This window comes from Erinaceus europaeus, chromosome 16 (genome assembly GCF_950295315.1).
Source record: "Erinaceus europaeus chromosome 16, mEriEur2.1, whole genome shotgun sequence".
In the NCBI taxonomy this organism is placed as follows: Eukaryota; Metazoa; Chordata; class Mammalia; order Eulipotyphla; family Erinaceidae; genus Erinaceus; species Erinaceus europaeus.
Window position 1 is genome coordinate 24718327 of NC_080177.1, and position 15617 is coordinate 24733943.

At 40.6% G+C, this 15617-nt stretch overlaps 1 protein-coding gene and 1 long non-coding RNA gene across 12 annotated transcripts in view; one reads left to right on the forward strand and one right to left on the reverse strand.

Moving 5' to 3' along the window:
• Nucleotides 1-15617, reverse strand: part of RAD51B (RAD51 paralog B) — a 975550-nt gene that overhangs the window by 558122 nt on the left and 401811 nt on the right. The window lies entirely within an intron of this gene.
• Nucleotides 1-15617, forward strand: part of LOC132533421 (uncharacterized) — a 28699-nt gene that overhangs the window by 11837 nt on the left and 1245 nt on the right. The window contains exon 3 of one of the 2 annotated variants that reach the window (XR_009545295.1): nucleotides 15378-15450. The exons of the other annotated variant lie outside the window; for it this stretch is intronic. This is a non-coding gene — a long non-coding RNA (uncharacterized LOC132533421). Of the gene's footprint in view, nucleotides 1-15377; nucleotides 15451-15617 lie in introns of those variants that run through there. 2 annotated transcript variants of the gene reach the window in all.

Here is a 15617-nt window from a genome sequence, read left to right on the forward strand (position 1 = left end):
CTCTCTTTAATGTCACCTGTTTTCCCAGTGGACAGAGCTTCTGAGAATCTTTTCTACTAACTTAATAAAGAAATACATTGAAGAGGCAAAGCTTTCCATTTAATTCTCCTCCCTTCCTGAAAACAAAACAACATAAAGCTAAAAGACCAAGCACCTCTCTATTCAGCAAACTATTTGCCTAAACACTGTCAGCTATCTCATACATACACACAAACACATATAGGTAAACTTTTACTGGCAGGTCATGTTCTTAATCATTATTTCATGGATCACAAGGCACTTGTTGAGCAATGATAGCTGTTGCTTTTTACTGCATTGGCATGGAGAGAGAGCCCTGAGGATTTTGCCTTTTGGCCCACAGGTCAGTAAACACTTTGAGGATTAACAGTGAAGAGATAAGAAGCTTGGGAGTTGGGGCCTAGAATGTTGATTTGGAGTAAGAAAGAGGAAGGGAATGTTAGAAAAGAAATACACGTTATGACCTAGAAGATAAACTAAAAAAAAAAAAGGGGGGGAGAGGTGAACTTGGGTTAGAAAAGATTTAGAGAAAAAACACAAGATGAGAAGAAGGGAAGAGTGGTTAAGGGAAAGAAATTGAGAACAAAGGCAAAGAGAGAAGAAAAAGGTGGCACGCAGCTGGTCATCCACTTGAAAAAGAAAGCGTGAAGGAAGATGTTTAGGAATAAGTGCATACAGATGAGAAAACATTCCAAATCAATGTGTCATCCTCTTCTAAAAAGCCCTTTTGTTATTATAATCTATTATCCACAATATGGCTTCGTGTTATAAATCCCTCAGCCTATAGACACAAAAATATCTGTTCGTTTGAAGTCAGTCAACCTAGTCAAAGCCCTCAAAGACTAAAATCCTGTCAATCTACACAACTTGAAAGTGAGAAAGTAACAAAGAAGTTCTGATAGTTTACCTCTAATGACTGATATTCATTTTAGCCTTCTGTATGTGATGATGCTGATGATTTTTTTTTTATCACAAAGTATTTTTAAATTTGTTTTGCTTCAGGCAACTACAGCAAACAATGTTATCACTCTTGCTAATTAGTGATTTACATTCTATGTAAATCACACTAGAAACAAAACTAGGTCCAAGCCCTTACAAACAGAAGTATCTTTAGGACAACTGCAAAGAAGCAGAAATCCTCTCAAAGCTGTCCCATTTCTTTGACTACAAAGATGAATCTGTTCCTAGTTGTAGAATCCTACTGTCTTTGAACCTCTCTTACTTTTCTTTTAGAACTTATTTATTATGACACACAGAGAAAAAGAGAATGAGAAAGGAGTGAGTGAGTGAGTGAGTGAGTGAGTGAGTGAGTACCAGAGAACCTCTCAACTCTGACATAAAATGGTGGCAGGGATTGAACCAGTAGCCTCTGGGCAAGTTGGTAATATAACTTACTATTTCCCCTGGTCCTTGAACCTCTTTTTGTTTTGGTAGGAGCACCTTGGTTAGGGTTTGGGGAACTACTCTGACCTCCATTGCAGGTGGTGTTGGTAGGACTATCATTGAAGGGACAGGGTTTCCTCCTAGCCATTGAGTAGGCTTATAACTCAAGCCAGTCAATCGGACTCTCTTCTGGGAATTTGAATAATTAGCTGAAAAATAATCATATCCCAGTGCAGATGAGGAAGGCAGAAACAGCTTACAAAATACCACATTCTTACAAGCACTAAGAATTTTCCAGCAGTTCAAATATTTAATCACCTGGGTTTTTTTTTTTAAGTTTAAAAAAAAAATTATCTTTATTTATTTATTGGATAGAGACAGGTAGAAATCAAGAGGGAACAGGGTGATAGAGAGGGAGAGAGACACCGGCAGCCCTGCTTCACCACTTGTGAAGCATTCCCCCTGCAGGTGGGGATCAGGGGATTGAACATGGGTCCTTGGGCATTGTAACATGTGCGCTCAACCACCCAGCCCATCACCTGGGTTTTTTATCATATTCTATTTGAAAGTGCAAGATGTTGCCTATTTTATCTGCAAAGGTATTTCCAAAGTGACTTACAAGAATTCTTCCTTCCAAGGGGGGTTGGGCGGTAGCACAGCGGGTTAAGTGTAAGTGGCACAAAGCGCGAGGGCCTGCGTAAGGATCCCGGTTCGAGCCCCTGGATCCCCACCTACAGGGGGAGTCACTTCACAAGCAGTGAAGCAGGTCTGCAGGTGTCTGTCGTATGCTTTACATTGGTTTGTTCTAGCGCCCCCCCCCCCCCCCCCCCCGCCAAGAGAATTGGGTGAGTCCTATTAATTTGGCAGGCCTGCTTGGCCCCGCCCCAAAAGAAACCCCGAGAGAGGGTTCCTGAGTCCGAGAGTTCCTGAGTTCCTGAGTTCCCGAGTGACAGAGTTCCTGAGTTCCTGAGTCCGAGAGTTCCTGAGTTCCTGAGTTCCCGAGTTCCCGAGTTCCTGAGTTCCTGAGTTCCTGAGTTCCGAGTGACAGAGTTCCTGAGTTCCTGAGTTCGAGAGTTTCAGGGGTTACAGAGTAAGGAAGAGTTCCAGTGTGCCAGAGTTTCAGAGGGCTCTCAAGTACGAGAGTTCCAGAGTGCCAGAGTTGGAGGGTACCTGAGTTCCTGAGTTCCAGAGTAAGAGAGAGAGTGCTTGTGCCGCCGCAAAGAGACAGCAGAGTTCTGTTTGGTGATTAGTTTGTCTTAGTTTATGAATCGTGGTTCCTGAATAAAGAAATACAGCTTCCCTGCCCAGCCGTTGTCTCCGCGTCTCTGTTACCAGCCTGTGAAGCAAGCCAGGCCGGCAAGAGCCTCCGAAAATTTTAACAACAGGTGTCCATCTTTCTCTCTTCCTCTCTGTTGTCCCCTCCTCTCTCCATTTATCTCTGTCCTATCCAACAACAACAACAGCTATGACAATAATAACAACTACAACAAGGACAACAAAATGGGAAAAACAGCCTCCAGAAGCAGTGGATTCATAGTGCAAGTACTGAGCCCCAGAAATAACGCTGGAGGCAAAACAAAAAAACAAAAAAAACAAAAAAATCTTCCTGCCAAGAAGTCCACAAATGGGTCAAGAATTAGGCCAGTGGTAACTAGGCTCTCCAGTTGCCAGTCCCTATATAGTTAGCTCAACCAGAATGACAACTATAAGCCAATAGAAAATACTAGGCCAGAAACTCTAAATCCCAATCTTTGCCTCACCTTGGTTGAAACCTGAAGAAAAAGTGCTGGGTGGGATGAATCAAAAAGAAGGGGGGGGGGGGGGGCGGATGCCAATTGATCACACAAATAGGAAATCTCAGGAGACAGAGTCAGAAAGGAAGAAGAACACAGGGTGAAGCTTGGTCTGGGGTAGGGCACCACACCAAAGCAAGGAACTCTGGGGAAGGAACGGAAGAGAAGACTTTGGGAGGGGAGAGGTTGGGGTCCTAGGTTGGGGGTGAGAGTATTTTGCAGACACCCATGATGCAAAGCTGGGAACTAGGGCCCATGTGTAGACAATTATGCTGTAAACCTTTAAACTCCTAATAAAACGGGGAAAATTATTTAAAAATATACAATATAGTGTAAGAGAAAATAATTATTTCTTAGCTATGTATTAAAGCTCATTTACAAATTAATTGCTAAGTTATGAATCTTCAAAAATATATGACTAGATCTCAATCACCCCCTTAGCAATAGCTATTGTATAAATGGCATGTATGGGGAGGAGGACATAAGAACTACTAGACATTTGGAATCTGTTTATAAATTAAGAACTGCTGTAAGACTTTTAGGGAATTTGGGGGTTTATTTCCAAGGCTGGTAGTTATTAGGGTGTCATGTGAATACTGAGGAAGTCATACGTTACCCCCACATTCACAGCTCACAGAAAGTTACAAAAAGTGAGTCCTAGAAAGAAAGCTTAACAACCATTTAGACTGAATGCCATCATTTTGCAAATGTCAAAGGCTGTCTGTGAGGATTACTCAAGAAAAAGTTACTCCGCCTACGTCACAAAACTAGTCAGTGGCCAGTACACATTATCTGGTTCATGTCCAGAGCTTGTTTCTACATCAGGTGCTTTAAAACAAGGTTGTTTGGGAGCCAGCACAACTAGCTAAGTGCACATATTACAGTGTGCAAGGACCAGGGTTCAAGCCCCTGGTCACCCCTGCAGGGGGTAAAGCTTTACAAGTGGTGAAGCAGATCTACAGGTGTCTCTGTTTCTCTCCTTCTCTGTATCTCCCCACCCCCAATTTCTCTCTGTCCTATCAAATGTAAAATAAATAAATAAAAACAAAAAATAAAGACTAAAAAAAAAATGGTTGCCTTGTAATCCGTATTAAATCCTCATTCATTCATTCCATTTAATTCTAATTTCAAAAAAATATTTCCTTATTTATTCCCTTTTGTTGCCCTTGTTGTTTTATTGTTGTAGTTATTATTGTTGTTATTGATGTTGTAGTTGTTGGATAGGACAGAGAAAAATAGAGAGTGGAGGGGAAGACACAGAGGGGGAGAAAAAGATGGACACTTGCAGACTTGCTTCACTGACTGTGAAGCGATTCCCTGGCAGGTGGGGAGCCGGGGGCTTGAACCAGGATCCTTACACTGGTTCTTGCACTTTGTGCCACCTGCGCTTAACTGGCTATGCTACCGCCCGACTCCCTAATTCTAATTTTTAAACATGCCCAATATGTTAGAAGTTGTACAGGTGGATACAAAAAGATAAATAGAAGTACGCTTCTTTTAAAAATTAAAGCAAATAGGTTTCTAAATATAATACTTCTTGGTGTTTTAGTGTATTTTCAAACTATGGTAAAGGCAAGTGAATCAAGACAAAAGGCAAAATAATGTTGCATCATACTAGTAACAACAATGTATTTAATATCAGATAATCAGTATGTGAAGTGTTTTGCCAGCTGTCTGGAACATTTTCACTAAGCTAGTAAGGCCTAGAAACCATATCTGGGATAATCAAGGAGCTATGATGGCCTTGACTCCAAAAGGAAAAAAAGAAATTTGGTGGATTTTGGAGAGAGAAAACCCCAGATTTAAATTCTGATTCTGTTCTTAAGTGGTCTGAAGCTTTGGACAAGCTCTCTGCCCTCCTGCTGTCTCATTTTTTTTTCTAAAATGGGAATACAAGCATTTAATTAGATGGATACTGTAAAAATTAGAAATGATGTATACAAATCTATCAGTTCAGTATTGGCACAAAGTAGGACCATAATACATAACAGCTATTATTATCACTAACAATAATTAATGGCAGAGTAATATGAGCTGTAGAGCAACTATTCAGGAACAAAACTAAATACATGAATGGCTATCAGACATGTTTCAAAACCTCCACAGAGGTAATACCCATCACACATAAGGAAAGTCCTTGAAACTTTTGAGCAGGGCTTTGAAATTCAACTAGTGAGAGTATACAAACCTGGAAAAGTTCTAAAGTGCCTCTTTTATTCCCTGAAACATCTTAATTGTTTAGATTAAAAATCTGTCATCAAAATTCCATTATATATGACCAGCACCTAGTACAATACAGTCATATCAATAAATATTTATAGAAGTAAGAAAAGTGTAGGCTAACAAAAGCTAGAAAGGACTCTTAAGTGCTCTATTAGACCAGGATTATCAGAGGCCTAGTTCAGTAAGAATACTGACCTAGAAATTAGGAGATTTGGGTTCTATGAAACTAGCTATGTACAACTGCTATGTTACTTGGTTGCTCTGAGCTTTATCTGATTCATCTGTAAAATAGGTTAGAAAGATCTAGAGATGAGATAATATGTAAAGGACTTTTGTTCAATGATTAGCCCAGAAGTGTTCTAAGCTACGTTTACTAAATATGATGCTTTTCATGTTTTAAAATCCATTTGATGGGGGGAGCCGGGCGGTAGCGCAGCGGGTTAAGCGCAGGTGGCGCTAAGCGCAAGGACCGGCATTAGGATCCCAGTTCGAACCCCGGCTCCCCACCTGCAGGGGAGTCGCTTCACAGGCGGTGAAGCAGATCTGCAGGTGTCTGTCTTTCTCTCCTCCTCTCTGTCTTCCCCTCCTCTCTCCATTTCTCTCTGTCCTATCCAACAACGACGACATCAACTACAACAACAATAAAAAAAAAAAAAAGACAACAAGGGCAACAAAAGGGAAGATAAATAAATAAAATTACAAAAAAATTCTAAAAAAAAAAAAAAATCCATTTGATGTCATTTAGCTTGGTTCCCTCAAGCACAGCAAAAGACAAGTATAAGGTTACCCTATGATTTACAATACACGGAGAGTAATAGTCAAGTTCTCCTGACTCTTAGTTTGGTGCCTGTTGTTCTATCATGTTGTTTCCTGGCTTGACTGGTGTGTGTCTTTCTTTCCTGCTACCCATGAAGAAGCTAAAAAAATAAAATAAAGTAAACAAACGGATGCCCGGGAGGTGGCGCAGTGGTAAAGCTTTGGACTCTCAAGCATGAAGTCCTGAGTTTGATCCCCGGCAACACATGTGCCAGAGTGATGTCTGGTTCTTTCTCTCTCCTCCTATCATCTCATAAATAAATAAAATGTTTTTAAAAAATAAAAAATAAACAAACAAAAATCCAAAAACACTTGGTTGATGGAATCCCAGTAAGTCCTCAAATCCCTTTTACTGTCTTTGAGAATGAGACATCTTAAAACACCTGCTAAGACTAGCATATTGACATGATTAGATAGATGATAGATAGATAGACAGACAAGACAGGAAGAAGAAATAACTTCTCAGGCATGGAAATTCTACCATATTTCTCAGTTGCCTACTCCTGTCTTGCATGTTAGCAGACACTCCCTTATATCTGTCTCAAATTCCATATACTGAAGTTTAAGTCTCTTATGTATATCCTCAATTGAGATGGGGAAAAAAATTTTGTCACTATGTTCTGCTAAGTTTTTGTGTATGCAAAGACTGCTATTAGATTGCCCTCTATCATCCTTTCTTTCCAAGCTGACTAATCCAAGTTTCTTTAAATTCCATCATAGTTCTTTCTCAATCTTTTAATCACCTTTGTGGCTGAACTCTTGGCCACTTCTAGAATAACCTCCCACCCGTTAATCACAAAAGTGTGCCAATTTCCAACTATGGTTCTGAAGATTGAAGGCTCATTATGTCATGGTTACTACAGAGTAGTTTCCTAAATCAACATTCCATGGCCATTGTTTGGTTTGTAAAACTATAGGTTACACTAATTTAGGCAAGTAGATTATTTGCAGGTTCTCTATAGCTAACTGAAACTTGAGCTTCTCTCTCCACTCTCAGTTTCTATCTTGACATTTCAATAAGAATCCAAAATATAAGTAAAGAAGTAAATGAGTCAGAAAGCAATCCTTGAGTATGTATTAAATATAAATATGAGCAGGTTAGGATTTTGTGCATAACTGTTCCCATCTAATTATGCAATAGTTCAGTGGTATGTAAATAGCAATGAACTGCTGAAGCACAATTTAGTTATCATGTACTATTCCTACAGCGTTTTTTTCTTTGTACAATTTTTCTCATATTACAGGATTTTAGAAATGTTTTTCTAAACTGCATATAGTATGTCTAATTTTTTTCTTTAACAAACACCCATTTTGCCTATGTTTTCTGTATGCACTGCAGAAACTTCAAAATAACTTTTTTTTTTCCCCAGAGCACTACTCAGCTCTGAGTTATGGTGGTGGGGGGATTGAACCGGGGACCTGGAAGCCTCAGGTATGAGAGTCTACAGTCTATTTGCATAGCCGTTATGGTATCTCCTTTGCCCTCAAAATAACTTTTTAAAAGATGTTTTCTGGGAGTTGGGTGGTAGCACAGTGGGTTAAGCGCATGTGGCACAAAGCACAAGGACCAGCGTAAGGATCCAGTTTGAGCCCCCTGCTCCCCACCTGCAGGGGAGTCGCTTCACAAGCAGTGAAGCAGGTCTGCAGGTGTCTATCTTTCTCTTCCCCTCTCTGTCTTCCCTTCCTCTCTCCATTTCTCTCTGTCCTATCCAATAACGACTACAACAATAAAATAATATGGGCAACAAAAGGGAATAAATAAATAGATAAATAAATAAATAAATATGTTTTCTTTGTTGCCATTTACATAAAAAGGTAAGATATGGAGGAGGATGGGGATACAGTCAGTAAAATGTCCATGGTACCATAGGTACCATGTGTGTGGACCCAGGTTCAAGCCCCAGGTTCCCATCTGCAGGGCAGAGGCTTCAAGAGCTACAGATGCTAGTGGTGCTACAGATGGTGGAGCTCTCTCCTTCTGTCTCTTTCACCCTCTCTCACTTCCTCTCTATCTCTCTCTACTTCTCACACTCTATCAAAAAGTTAAATAAATAAATAAGCCACTGGGAACAGTGGAGTCACGAGGGCATCTAGCCTCAGCAATACCTCTGGTGGCAAAAAAAATAACATTCATAATAATAAATGTAAGACCACAGTAGTATAAAATTAGTAATCTCCTGAGTCATATCTTTTAATGGAATCAGCTTAAAGAATATTTATCAGACACCTATTCTACATACACGGGGGACTTAAAGATGGGAAATGAATGTGAACAAGACATAAAATGAACTTGAAAGGCTTTTCAGAGGACTGATATCTTAAGTTGAGAGAAGAAGAGGCTTTTGACTGAGGCTCAAGCTGAAGGAGCATATGCCAAGCAGAAGTAACAGTTAAGCAAAGAAAGGCGGAGTAGCATCACTTAGAAAGCTAAGAAGACATTGGCCAAGGCAGTGATTGGGAAACAACAAATTGGATTCTAGAGAGGAGCGATGCTATTTTTACAATAATTTTTCCAACTAAAAGTTGTTCCTGAGAAATCATCCAAGGCCTGTTAAAAAGAGTCACGCCATTTCAGGCACTCTTGAGATGAGAAAATAAGTAATTAACACAACAGGCTTCGTGCGGGATGGAGACTGCATAGAAGGAAGCAATTTAGAAGGGTGGGCCGTCCAGGGAAACAAAGTCATGTGCTCTTTATGGTTTAAATCAATTCATCCACTCCGATTTCACAATTTTTTTTCTTCATTCCACACTAGGATTGTTAGGTCCTACTTGGCAAACATGGAGATTTCTTCTCTTTTTTTTAAGTTTCTTTTCTTTTTTTTCATATTTATTTATTTCCTTTTGTTGCCCTTGTTGTTTTACTGTTGTAGTTATTACTGTTGTTGTAGTTGATGTCATTGTTGTTGGATAGGACAGAGAAAAATGGAGAGGAGGGAAGAGATAGAGGGGGAGAGAAAGATAGATGCCTGCAGACCTGCTTCACCACCTGTGAAGCAACTCCCCTGCAGGTGGGGAGCCGGGGTTTGAACCGGGATCCTTATGCCGGTCCTTGCACTTTGCGCCACCTGCGCTTAACCCGCTGCGCTACCACCTGACTCCCGGAGACTTCTTTTCTATGCATGTGTGTTTCTCAGCAAGAACTACAACAACAAATGTGACTGAGATTGATTTGTAACTTTGCGCTGTGTCTTTGAATCATGGATGATATCAGCATGGCCACAGAAATTGGGCTTGTCAGTTAATCCTCCTTCCCTGCCAGCTAAGCAGCAGAGCAGGAAACATAAACCATACAAAACAATAGCATAGCTTGGGGAGGGGGTATTTATTGTTGTTCTCTAAAAACTTCATAGTGACAGAATGGAAAATGGTCAGTCAAAATTCAGACTATATTCTCTTCCAGGCCAAAATAATTTCCTAGGGTTGGGTTCCCTACCCCCCTCCTCTTTTTTTTTTTTTTTTAAATTTGTGAACAAAGAAGAAGGAAAATGGTTGAGAAATGTCTGAGAATGGTTTGGCAGAATGGTGTATGTGGCTTAACGAGTCAGAAGGAATTATGAGTTATGGCAGAACTCTCAATCCACAGCCCCTTAACAATCACACATACCTGTAAGCCTGTGCTATATAAAAAGCTCACTGAGAAATGAAGGGAGTTTCCAAAAAAAAAAAAATGTCTAGATAGGAGTTGGTGAACTTGGAGGACTTATGTAAATACTACATGTATGTGCTCGCAGGCACACACATATGTTTGTGAATATGAACCCTTTCTGTAAAAAATGAAAAGCTATAGGGGAAAAATGCCTTTTCATTAGACATTTATTAAAAACATGCATATCCTGGATAAAGCCTTGAGCTAGGCAGGGATAAAAAGTAATGAGAAAGGAACCCGGCCTTGGAGGGGATCCCAAACCAGAAGGAGAGAGAGAGAGGAATGTAAACAATTTCAATTGGATGTGGGTGGTAAAGCAGAGGGAGAGTTGTCATGCCCTGAAACTGTGTCTTAGGCAACGATGTAAATAATGATTTTCTCACTAACCAAGAAAGTGAAAAATGAAAGAGAGAGAGAGAGACTGGGAAAAAAAAGACTAACAGTCCAGTGTGGCGCATGGTGAGCTGAGGTAGCTATATACCACCTAATAGATGTCCAGCAGACACTTGACATATGGGCCTGAAGTTGAGAAGCAAAGTCTGAGCTGAAGGCAAAGGGTTGAGACAGGCTGGTATTTGGGTGGGCTCTACAGTATAAATAAGAGATGACCCAGGGAGAACGTGCTATGAGAAGAGAACCAAGGATAATACTGAGAATGTTGTGGTGTAGGGACCATGTGGTGCACCTGCTTAAGCACACATCCTTACACTGTACAAGGATCCAAGGTCAAGCCACTGGTCCCAACCTGTTGTGGGGCTGTGGGTGACTCTCTGTCTCTTTCCCTCTTTTTAAATTTTTATTATTTTTTAAAATTTATTTTCACTTTTGTTTACCTTTTTTATTGTTGTAGTTATTATTGTTGTTGTTACTGATGTCATCGTTGCCAGATAGGACTGAGAGAAATGGAGAGAGGAAGGGAAGACAGAGAGGGGTAGAGAAAGATAGACACCTGAAAACCTGCTTCACTGCCTGTGAAGCGACTCCCCTGCAGGTGGGGAGCCAGGGGCTCCAACTGGGATACTTAGGCTGGTCCTTGTACTTCTAGCCACATGTGCTTAACCTGCTGCGCTACCGCCCGACTCCCCCCTCCCTTATTTTAGGAGTTTTTTATGTTGTTCTTATTTTTTGTTTTTAATGATTGATTGATTTATTCATGAGAAAGATAGGAGGAGAGAAAGAATCAGACATCACTCTGGTACATGTGCTGCTGGGATCGAACTCAAGACCTCGTTGAGAAGCCAATGCTTTATCCACTGTGCCGCCTCCTGGACCACTCTTTCCCCTCTCTACCTCATTCTTCTCTCTGCCTCTATCCAGTAATAAACAAACAAACAAACAAGAGAATGCTGTGGTGGACAGTAATACAATAGAGTCCTTTTGGATAGTCATTTTTGGGGAGTGATTTTACAAGGTGTTTCTAGGTTCAGAGAAGCAAAGCACATCAAGTTCCAGTATTCTCTCAAGGAAAACACCACTCTTAGGGGTATTTGAATAAGACTAACACTTTTTAATACCAGTAGAACTATACTGATACTCATCCCTTAAATTTACTAAGGTCACATAGGAAATACTATTATAGGGAGTCGGGCAGTAGCACAGCGGGCTAAGTGCACATGGCACAAAGCACAAGGACGGGCATAAGAATCCCAGTTTGAGCCCCGGGCTCCCCACCTGCAGAGGGGTCCCTTCATAGGCAGTGAAGCAGGTCTGTAGGTGTCTGTCTTTCTCTCCTCTCTCTGTCTTCCCCTCCTCTCTCCATTTCTCTCTGTCCTAGCTAACAATTATGACATCAATAACAACAATAATAACAACAATAAAAAATAAGGGCAACAAAAGGGAAAATAATTTTTTTTAAAAATCGAGGGAGTCAGGCGGTAGCGCAGCGGGTTAAGCGCAGGTGGCGCAAGGCGCAAGGACCGGCATATAGATCCGGGTTAGAGCCCCTGGCTCCCCACCTGCAGGGAAGTTGCTTCACAAGTGGTGAAGCAGGTCTACAGGTCTACAGGTGTCTATCTTTCTCTCCCCCTCCTCTCTCCATTTCTCTCTGTCCTATCCAACAACAACGACATCAATAATAACTACAACAATAAAACAACAAGGACAACAAAAGGGAACAAATAAATAAATAAATATAAAATTTTGGGGAGTCAGGCGGTAGCGCAGCAGGTTAAGCGCAGGTGGCGCCAAACGCAAGGACCAGTGAAAGGATCCTGGTTTGAGCCCCAGCTCCCCACCTGCAGGGGAGTCGCTTCACAGGCAGTGAAGCAGGTCTGCAGGTGTCTATCTTTCTCTCCTCTTCTCTGTCTTCCCCTCCTCTCTCCATTTTTCTCTGTCCTATCCAACAACAATGACATCGATAATAGCTGCAACAATAAAACAACAAGGACAACAAAAGGGAATAAATAAATAAATATAAAAAAATTTTTTAAAAATTGAAAAAATGGCCACAAGAGCATTGGTTCTCACCAGACAATAACTTGGATCCACCTGCATATCAGATTTCAGGCTCGGAGAGGAAAGAAAAAAAAAAAAACTAGTATAACCACAGGCCCTTTGGAATATAACTAAAATATGCCTACTAGCTATCTACAAAATGAAGGACACCCCCCCAACTCTTCATCTGCACTATTCCAGCCTTTAGATCCATGATTGGTCAACAATTTGTTTGGCTTTATATGTTAACTCTCTTTTCAGCCACCAGGGAGAGAGATCTAGTGAGTGTCTTCACATATACAAGGATTTGTGCACGAAGCTCAAGGATGGGCATAAGGATCCTCGTTCAATCCCCCAGCTCTCCACCTGCAGGGGGATGGGGGGGGCACTTCACAAGCGGTGAAGCAGGTCTGCAGGTGTCTGTCTTTCTCTCCCCCTGTCTTCCCTTCCTCTCTCCATTTCTCTCTGTCCTATCCAACAACGACATCAGTAACAACAACAATAACTACAACAACAATAAAGCAACAGGGGCAACACTTCACTATGTGTTTTTTTGTCTTTGAAGAAAGAACAATATACTAATGTCTTAATTACACATTTGACATTTTTGCAGCTTACTTAAATAATATCACACCCATGCTAATGTCACATCAACAGCTCACACACTCAGGTAATGGCAAAAAATCAAGTTAGGACATAGAGACTAGCATATTTTCCAGTATACACGTATTTTTCTAGTGTCCATCCTCAGAATATCCCAAATATTACCGGCAGTCATGTAGACAGTTAGGAAATCAACTGCCAATAATACTGAAAACAAAAGTACGTACCTCACCTTACTGAAATCAAAGATAAAAAAAAAAAAATCAGACCAGGCAATAGTACAATCTTTTTTCCTAATCCCTACTACTAATTGGGAAATGCGACAGGGGTAAGGGGACAGCTTCACATAATCTTTACAAGTCAGAACAGAACAGGTCTTAAAATAGTTTTTGGCTCAATTGCCCCTGGGTCAACTCCTGAAACAGAAGTCAAGCTGTGACTTACAGGCTTATATTAATTTTCCTTACACTGCTTAATTTTAGTAGCATAGTTTCCACATACTCTAATCTCTTGTTTTCAGTGTTGTATGACATGTCTTGTAAATAGTGTGAAGTTGGTTTAACTGTGCAGCATTAAAGTTATATCCCATCAGGTCTATAATCTAAAGACTTGCTACTTGTAGATAAGGAGTAGTTCTGACCTCTGGGAACTACTGAGAATTATTGCAGAAATCCAACAAGGCCCACTTACTCACTGGAGACTAACCTTAAACAAGAAGGCCTTGCTCATTTTACAAAGTTGTCCTTTCAAGGTTAACCGGACAAATACCTTGTACTGCACACCCCTGAGTCTTCTATGACTTCCTCTGTTCTATAAAAATATTCTTCCGTGAGAGTGCTTTGTTCTCTGAGCACCATTTTCCAGGCCATATTACTCCACAAAGACTAAGAAAATGAGGTTTAAATCACATGTTAATTTTTCCCTTAGCCATATATTGGGTTCTTGGAAATGTTATGATTTATTTTTCTATACATAAATGAACCCAACATTTCTACCAAGTAAGACAAAATTTGAGACTATCACTCTTTTTTTTTTTATTTCCTTATTGAGGAATTAATGTTTTACATTCGACAGTAAATACAATAGTTTTTACATGCATACCATTTCCCAGTTTTCCATATAACAATACAACCCCCACTAAGTCCTCTGTATTTTCCCTGTATTTTCCTCCCACCCACCCCAGAGTCTTTTACTTTGGTGCAACATGCCATTTCCAGTTCAGGTTCTACTTGTGTTTTCTCTTCTGATCTTGTTTTCAAGACTATCACTCTTATGTATTTTCAATGTTCAGAACAGATCCCCATTGCATGATTGACTTATGAGAAGTTCATCCACCTGTGACTGTAGCAGCCCTTCATATCTGAGTGGTTAAGGTTCCAACTCTCAGTTAGTCTGATGGTAGCTGAGCCCACTGGCTCTGTGCTCTGCACACCTGTTAGCATTGGCTTAATCACAGTGATGGTCTCGATCAAGGGACCTTTTACAAAATATCTTTCTTTGTAAAAATGAGCTAAAGACTTTTCATTGATCAGCCACAAACAGGGCACTGGGCAGTGACACATCAGACTGAACATACACATTACCATGTGCAAAGACCCAAGTGCATTTCCCTGCTTCCTTCCTGCAGGGAGGGAAGCTTTCAGGGGCAGTAAAGCAGTGCTGTAGGTCTCTTTCTCTCTCTTTATCTCCCCTTCCCTCTCAATTTCTTTTTGTCTTATCAAAGAGAGAAAAAAGAAAGAAAGAAAGAAGAAAAGGAAAAGAAAAAAAAAAAGAAAAAAAAGGAAGAAAAAGAAAGAAAGAAAGAAAGAAAGGAAGGAAGAGGGAGGGAGGGAGGGAGCAAGAAAGGAAGGAAGGATGCATTGCGTTTCAGCCACCAAGTTGCAAATACTACTATGATCCCATCCTGAACTCCCTTGGCAGATGACCTCACCAATGTGTCCAGAACCTCACCTCTCTGGAACCCTACCCCACTAAGGAAAGACTGAAATAGGTAAAGGGTATGGATCAACCTGCCAACATCCACATTCAGCAGAGAAGCAATTACAGAAACTAAAACTCTCACCCTTTGCACCCCAAAAAGAATTTTGGTCTATACTCCCAGAAGTGGGAGAAATGTTATGGGAAGATTACTAGAGGGCTCTGAAATTCAACTCCATCAGAACCTAGAGAGAGAAGTGGAAAAAAGAAAGACACTTGGAAGTAGTAGGAGGTGTAGGTGTGACTTAGAATGGAAGAGAAGTCAGGATCATAGAAAAAATAGCCAAATTTACAGATAGACAGACAGGCGATTATACAGATAATAGTCAGTCCATATCTGTGACTTTGGGAGAACCACTGCAGTTTCCAATGGAGGGAATGGGGACACAGAACTCTAATGGTAGGAACAGTGTGGAATAATCCCCTGTTATCTTGCAATTTTTAAACATTTTTCACATTTTATTTATTTATTTATTGGATAGAGACAGCCAGGAATCAAGAGGGAATGGGGAGAGACACCTGCAGTACTACTTCATCACTCGCAAAGCTTTCCCCTGCAGGTGGGGACCAGGGGCTCAAACCCAACCCCTTGCACACTGTAATGTGTGCACTCAATCAGGTGCACCACCACTGGTCCCTATCTTGCAATTTTTAAAATAATATTAAATCACTAATTTAAAAAATGAAGTTTTAGTGAGATTCAGTAACTCACTTAAGGTATC